This window comes from Astatotilapia calliptera, chromosome 9 (assembly GCF_964374335.1).
Source record: "Astatotilapia calliptera chromosome 9, fAstCal68.1, whole genome shotgun sequence".
Classification (NCBI taxonomy): Eukaryota; Metazoa; Chordata; class Actinopteri; order Cichliformes; family Cichlidae; genus Astatotilapia; species Astatotilapia calliptera.
Window position 1 is genome coordinate 664269 of NC_137430.1, and position 8436 is coordinate 672704.

The 8436-nt window shown below is 43.2% G+C and overlaps 1 protein-coding gene across 2 annotated transcripts in view; it reads right to left on the minus strand.

The window, feature by feature from the left end:
- Nucleotides 1–7911, minus strand: part of palmdb (palmdelphin b) — a 92910-nt gene extending 84999 nt beyond the window's left edge. For both annotated transcript variants that reach the window (XM_026179202.2, XM_080306279.1), the window contains exon 1: nucleotides 7738–7911. The gene's annotated coding sequence lies outside the window, so the exon portion shown is untranslated. The remainder of the gene's footprint in view (nucleotides 1–7737) is intronic.
- Between the last annotated feature and the right edge of the window lie 525 nt (nucleotides 7912–8436).

An 8436-nucleotide genomic window follows, 5' to 3' on the forward strand; every position in this document is an offset into this window, starting at 1 on the left:
TCTTAGAGTAGCTCTTTACTAGGTTGGCACAGGTCTCCTGAGGGATTCTGGCCCATTCCTCCATTGCAAATTGTTCTAGCTAGTCCAAATTGAATGTTTTCCAAGCATGGACATTCACTTTGAGCACTCGCCACAGATTCTCAATAGGATTGAGGTCTGGGCTCTGTGCAGTCCACTCTGGGATCATGCTTTTGGTATCCTTGAGGAACTGTTGGACTAATTTTGATGTATGCTTTGGGTCATTGTCTTATTGGAAGACCCAGCGACAACCTAAGCCTAGATTATTTCTGCATATTCTCCTTCAAAATGTCAACATAATTTCTTTTTTCATGATGTCATGCAATGAAACAAGGCTCCCTGTGCCTGAGGCTCCAAAACAGCCTCGCAGCATGATGTTCCCAACTGTGTTCCTGGGCTTGAAGGCCTGTGCCTTTCTTCACCAAACATAAACAACAACTATGTGCTGAAACTGTTCCAGTTTATTCTCATCGGATCAAAGCACAGACTTCCAAAATTCATGTTTACCTTTCCAATGTTCATGGGCAAACCTCATTTGGGCTGTGATGTGCTGCTCTTTGAGTAGAGGGGTTCTTCTGGGACGATACCCCTGAAGTCCACCACGATGAAGAGCAGTCACAACTGTGGTCCTTGAAACATCAACTCCAGATGCCCGCGGTTCCTTGCAGACATCTGTGACTATTTTCCTCTCCAGAGTTCTTGAAATCTTGTGCTTACGGCCACGGCCAGGTGTGCTTCTTACAGAATTCGTCTCCTTGTACTTGGCAATGATGCAACATACAGCATTTCTAGACACTGTGAATTACTTGGAAATGGCAATGTAGCCTTGCCCCTTATCATGAGCCTCTACTATCTTTTTTCTGAACTCCAGAATTATTTATTTTGTTTTTGGCAATGGTCAGTAACACTAGTTCCTCTCATGTGTTCAGGTGTCCTGTTCTTTGCACCCTTTTTATGCAATTGAATCTTGTTAGGAAGTCAATTGACTGCACAGATGTGATTTCAAAGCTGATTGGTTAATTACTCTCAGTGTTTTGAAAGCAAATAGGGCTAATATTTTTGACCACCCCATTTTTTATTATATTTGATATAAAGCAAGCCTAAAAATGTATTTTATATTACAAATTTTCCAAAAGCTACTAATAGCACTGGTGAATGTTTGATTATATCAAGTTTCATCAATGCTGTAAACATTGGGCAGAAGTTTAGGAAAATGTTCCAAAATTCCTGGGAGGGATAACATTTTTGAAAACGTATGTCAAAGTGTAACTACCAGTGAAATAAGTGCACTAGTCAGCAGGATGTGATTAAAGATGCAGGAGGAGGACTGTACTGGCGAGTTAACAGCATATCACTGCATCACACACCAGGAAACGCTGTGTGGTAAAGTCATAAAATGGAGCATGTAATGATCACCGTAACGCAAACTGTAAACTAAAGGTTTAAATCACCACCAATTTCAGTCTTTTTTGTGGAAAATAGATTCAGAGTTTGCCGACATTCCTCATCATACAGAGCTCCGCTGGCTGAGTTGGGGAAAAGTTCTCAACAGAGTTTTTGAGCTCAGCAAGGAAACCTGTCAGTTCATGGACATGTATGATGCGGTGAAGGCGTTTCAAGTGAAGCTGCTCTTATGGGAGTCACAAATGCACCAGTGCAACTTGCCTCACTTTCCCTGTTGCCAAGTAATGTTGAACCAAGTCGGCGCAACAGTGTTCCCAAATGCGCACTTTGCAGGTAAACTGAGCGCACTGCACACCAAACCTAAACGAACTTGTTGACAAACAAAAATGCCAAGCATCCAGCTCTGACAAAATGGCATAAGAGCAAAGAAAACTGAATGTTATGATTTGTTGTTATTTTAACTTTTGCTGAAAAGCAGAAATTTTATTTATATTTTTGGGGGTGGTTTTGCATCTTGTTCATATTTTGAATTTTGTATAATTTTCACAGGAGATATTTTTATGAAGAGCAAAATATGTTACGTTTATTTTATTTTTTATAAAATGGCATAATAGCAACAAAATCTCATTGTTTTGATTTGTTTGTATTTTAGCATTTACTTAAAAGTAAAATTTTCATTTATTTTTTCTGGGGTTATAGCAGGATGTTCATATTTCTAACTTGCATAATTTTGACAGGATATATTTTTATGGAGAGCAAAATATTTAAAGTTAAAGTTTATTTTCTCTAAGTTTATTTAATCTGGAATAATATTCCTGTCTGCTTTTATTCATATTTATGTTTAAAAAACATTGTTTTAGTGTTCAATAAATGTTTATCTTGTTTGGCCCGCGACCTAAAGTCTGCCTTGAGTTTTGGCCCCCTGTGCAATTGAGTTTGCACAAACTGGAGTCTATTAGATAGATATGATACAAACCACTGCAGCGCAGTACCTGTAATACCTACAGCATGTTCTAATCGCTCTAATAGGATATTATGGTCGACAGTATCGAACGCTGCACTGAGGTCTAGCAGGACAAGCACAGAGATGAGTCCACTGTCAGAGGCCATAAGAAGATCATTTGTAACCTTCACTAAAGCTGTTTCTGTGCTGTGATGAGCTCTGAAACCTGACTGAAACTCTTCAAATAAACCTCTGCAGATGATCTGTTAGCTGTTTGACAACTACTCTTTCAAGGATGTTTGATATAAAGGAAGGTTGGAGATTGGCCTATAATTAGCTAAGACTGCTGGGTCTAGATATGCTTTTTGAGTAAAGGTTTAACTACAGCCAGCTTGAAGGCCTGTGGTACATAGCTGATTATTAGAGATAGGTTGATCATATTTAAGATGGAAGAATTAATTAATGGTAGGACTTAATTAAAGATCAAAAATAAAATATTGTACCACGTAGAGGCTAAGCCTACACTTGAAGCCACTGAGGCGTTCGGTGTGACGGGGGTGACATGATGTCACTGGTATGCATGAATTTATTAAACAGTCCAATAACTCCAGTTGTACTTTAGATGTTTAACACAATTTTACACAACAGCGCAGCGGTCACAAACTGTTTGCCTTCTTCCGATTAACAACACACCTGATGCTGATTACGTGCGTCTACCTTAAATACCTTCACCATACCAAAAACTCAAAAAATGACCTCTAGTGGCATACATAAGGTATCAACCGAAAAATGGCTCCTACACCCCTTATAATCAAAAATCTAGAATCCACTGACAGATTTTACAGTGTAGTCTCAGTGTAGTCAACCTTTTCCTCACCAAAAGCCTGTTCACAGGCTACTGTGTTTCCTGTCACAAGGATAACATCATCCCAACGTTCACCACTGCTGGTGATAAAGCAGCCTACAGAATGGAGGTGAGGAGACAGGCACCAGGCACTGAAGAGCATCAGTGATATTTAACAGCATACAGCTGGTTGGGAGGACTCAACAGCAGCTATACTTTCTGAGGAGGCTGAGGAAGTTTGGTATCTTGCCTATGATCCTCAGCAACTCTTTCAGCTGTGTGGTTGAGAGCATGTTGATCAGCTTCATAACAGTGTTGTATGGCAACACTTATGCTATGGACTCCAGAAAGTGTTGAAGACTGCTGTAAAGATTATCAGGACTCCACTGCCCTCTCTGCTGAGCGTCTACCATCACAGAATCCACAGGATAGCTACTTCCCTCCTCAAAGACCCCATCAGCCTCTAAAACAAGGTGTTCATACGTCTACCCTCAGGTAGAGATACAGAAGTGTGAAATCTAGGACCTGTAGGCTAAATAAGTCTTTCTTCCCCGCTGCCATTAGACTCCTAAACACCTGACACGCTTTTAATACACTTTTACATACTCACTGCTTTCTGCACATACATCTGATGTAGCATTCAATTTGTCCGTCCATTCCCTTCCACTTATCCTTATCAGGGTCGCAGAGAGGTGGACCCTATGTCAGCTACCATAGGGCAAAGGGCAGCGTACCCCTGGACAGGCTGCCAGCCTGATGCTGGGCTAGCACAGAGAGACAGATGACCATTTACACCTATGGGCAAGTTAAAATCAGCATATAACCCCACTAACTGCATGTCTCTGCACTGTAGGAAGACGGAGAACTCACACAACCACAGGGATTTATTTATAGTACATATATTTATATATTTATTTTATGCTTGCAAACATAAACACAATCCAATAAGTGATCCCCTTTCTTTTATGAATTTTTTACATTTTTAATCCTTATCAAATCTTTGTCAAATATGTTTATTTTACATTTTTTGTAAATTAAAATTAAAATCAAACAATTCTTTTTAACCAGTTACATTGTCTTAGGTTTCTATTCCAGTGCTTTGATCGGTGTCAGACTCCAGGCCCAGTGACATGATTCCAAAACCTCCTTCTCTGTCTGGCCACTCAGTCAACATCCTCTTGCTTTTTAATCCCTGCTCCTCCCTCCTTAATCTTATCTGTGATGGATTAGCAGTGCACAGGCCAACACCATGTGCCTTTACTATCATCACCTTGATAAACAGCACTTTATCAAGGTGAAATACATTGTTAACATCAATTAATATTTCCCTCTCTCCCTCTTCCATTAGTATCTGGATGGGTTGCAGCGGTCTCTCTGGGTCCACTGACCAATTCCAACTAGTCGCAGTGGTCGGCTGTACTCTCGTTTCCCTGTTTGACTTGCACATGGATGAAAGCGGTCTCTGGGACTCCAGGGGTCTGGCAGATCCCAGTGGACTGGACAGCTGGGTTTGTTGCTTTGGAGTGTCTAGGGTACTACCTAGTGTTCTTGGGATGTGGGACCTGGGGTGCTTGTGGTGGGGGCTCCTGGCCCCCAGCTGAGTGGCTGGCCTCTTCTGGGTGAGTCTGGGTGCGGGGCCTGGGGACCTGGTGCTCAGGGTTGCCTGGTCTCTGGCTGGGTCCCTCCTAGCACGGGGTTGGCTGCCTCGCCCTGTAGGGTGGGTTGGCCCATGTTGGGATGTTTGGTCTGGGCCTTGGGGGCTCATGGATGCCCGCAGGCCCGTTGGATGTGGTGGGATGTCTGGGTGAGGGAGCAACAGTTGGGTGCAGCTTTTCCCAGACCCAGACCAGTGTGTCTTGTCCCTTTGCTTTGTGTCTCTGTTGTAATTGAGTGGACAACTGGTTCTGCACAGTCCATGCTACTCTGTGGTGGGGGCAATGGGTGCTACCCTTCACTCAACGGTGCTCTGGGACATTGTTGATGGCTGTGTTGCTGCTATTGATGCTATGGTCTGTGCTAAAGATCTTGCTGTCGCTGCCCTCCTGCTTTCCATGTATGCAGGTCCCAGAGCAGAGTTACTGTAAATGGAAATATCAACACTGGTCTAGAAAACCATCCTATTGGTTTCCTACAGCCCCTGTCGCAGGGTGTAGGAAATGGGCGTACATACCGTATTCCATATATAATGTAATAACTGAAATAACATGAATAGAAATGAAGAAATAAGCAGAAAAACCCTGAACAAGAGGAGCCTATAGAGAATAAATAGAACTGATCTCGGAATGGCAGTGCATTCAGATCATAATTCTGTTTGCAAAAGCTGCCAGAGACAGAATTAAGAAAAAGGAAATAGCACAACTGAACAGTTTAAACATGTTAAAACGGTATTTCTCAAAACCAACGTGTAAAATGAAAATGTTTATTTTAAACAAAAATCTGTACTCTCTACTCCTTATTTTTTCTAAACAGGCTTGTTTCTTTTTGTTTAATGCAGAGCTATTTTTTCACTACATGTCTTCAGACATCAAACGCATTTAAGCCCAAACAGATGAAGCGCAGTTTGTGTAGTAATCACCAGGGTATGTCACATAAGAAGATACGAAATAGGTAAAACCGTGTGCTATAGTCAGGGGTTAAAGTCGACGGGTGGTTTTGTTTGTTTGTTTATTTGTTTTGGAGTATTTTTCTTTTTTTGCAACACCAGAACGAGCGTCTATAAGTTGCAATTGCTGTACTTTAGCATCCAGCTAGTGCTACAAAAGAAGCGCGAGAGGAAGATAAAGGGAGTTATGTTTTTTAAGTGGCAAATAATTACAAATACAGCGTTATCAGTTCAGCAAACATCAACCAACACAAACTGTCTGTGTCCATCTGAGCATGCAAAGATTGTATCAAGCACTTCAGTTGGTCAAATAGAGCAGAAAAGACCTACATAAGAACCAGTCCATTCACAGTTTGTCACACAAAGTGTCTGCTAACTAAAGGTACAGCCGCTGTATTTCACAGGTAGAGAACAAAAGAGCTAACTTCACTCAGAGATGGAGAAAGATAAGAAAGACAGGACAGGAGAGAGAGCTTAAATTTAAGGGTAAGGACTGCTCAGTGGTGTTTGATAAACTGGACATTTTGTGCTGTAAAACAAGCTGGGGAAGACTAACTGTGCTATTTAAAGGTTGCATGAAAATACTCTGCAGCTTACTGCAGCATAAATCGGTTAGCTTGTGATGGATTTGAAAGAAAACAGTGTGTGACTGGTGCACAGTGGTTCTGGTGCTCATGGTCAGAGTTACATCAAGTATAGCAAAGATTTATTTGAAGTTAAGATGATGATGTCTGGATGCATACGTCCAGATGAAGAGAATCACCCTGATGATGCTTAGATTCATTCACTGACAGACAGCATAAACAGTGTACTGTCAGTGTAGAGGATGGAACATGTCTGTACTCTTACCCTCTCTAATTATTTGGTAAATGGACTGGTGCTCATTTATGCTCTCACAGCATCCACTGAGACTCACTTTCATGCACTTTAGTGTAACTGTCAGTTGCCTCAGGACAATTTAGCATCAGTCACTTGGCCAAAGACATATTAACATGTAGACAAGAGGAGCAGGGGATCAAACCACTGACCTTCTGATCAGTGGATGACCCTGAGCCATGCTCCCGAGCTCCACTTTGAAAGCCAGGGACAAGTCAAGCAGATTGTACTGGTGAGTCCTGGCAATCATGTGCATCTTACTTAGGCACATACCACCCATCTAAATACTGTCACAGAGCAAGCGTATCCTGCCATAGCAACAACACTCCCAAGAGCAGCCGGCCCCTTCACTGCAAAAACTGCGCAGAAAACTATCTGCCAAAACAACCGAGCAGCCGCACCATTCACCAGAACAAACTGAACCCTCATTTCAAATTGTGAGAAATTAGTAAAAACGAGCTCTAGTTCATTATTATTTCCTCTCTGCAGCCTTAAACCGGCTGAATTATAGCTCAACCTGAAATGAGTGGGAAGGAAAAGACACTGGATGACTGCTGTACTGCAGGCAGCCCAAAACAACAGTATGTATGTGGGAGTGCATATATGTGTGTCTTTGCATATACATTCATCACACCCACACACACTCTTTCAAATGTCTTTCTTTCTGTTTCTGACAGTGGAATAATGTTCAGAGATGTAACGTAGTGATTCTTTAGCTGCTCTCTGTATGTGCCAGTGCATCAGTACACACACTGGTTATTTAAAACCCGACCCCCGCTGAGATGTTGCACACAGCTGACAGCTTAAAGGAATTAAAAGCTTACAGAATCAAGAGACCCTTTTGAGACATTTCAGTTCCACACATACATTACATCAAAGTAACTGATGGTACAAAGTAGTTTGTAACACTGGGGGCTCTACATGCAGCACTCTGTCTGACAGAAGAGTATCTACCTGTGAAAGCCACATTCCACGCAAAGCTTGAAATACATCACATATATTAACGTAGAGACAAACACAAACAGTACAAGGATACAAAGATCTACTCACCAGATTTGTGCTTTGTGTGTCCTCGAGCAGCAGAAAGGGTACGGATGGTACTATTGCAGCGTACCGAGCATTACTGAGCCTGAGGTTTTGTCGGGAGATTGTGTAAGCTGAGAGAGATTCAGATTTACTGAGAAGATTCCCTCCTCCCCCCTCCCTCCCGCTCACTCTCTCTCTCTTTCCCTCTCTGCTCTCTATGAGTCTGTCACAAGGCCCAGCCATGCGCCACAAATACCACTCGCCAAATAATTGCTCCACACATGTGAACCCCCCCCTCACCCCCGGCCCCTTGATCCCACCCCAACACACCCACCCACACACACACACACATCCACCGACCCACACACACACACCCACCGACCCACACACACACACACACCCACCGACCCACACACACACACACACCCACCGACCCACACACACCCACCGACCCACACACACCCACCCACACACACACACACACCGACCCACACACACCCACCGACCGACACACACCCACCCACACACACACACACACCCACCCACACACACACACACATCCACCGACCCACACACACCCACCCACCCACCGACCCACACACACCCACCGACCGACACACACCCACCCACCCACACACACATCCACCGACCCACACACACCCACCCACCCACACACACACACACCCACCGACCCACACACACCCACCCACCGACCCACACACA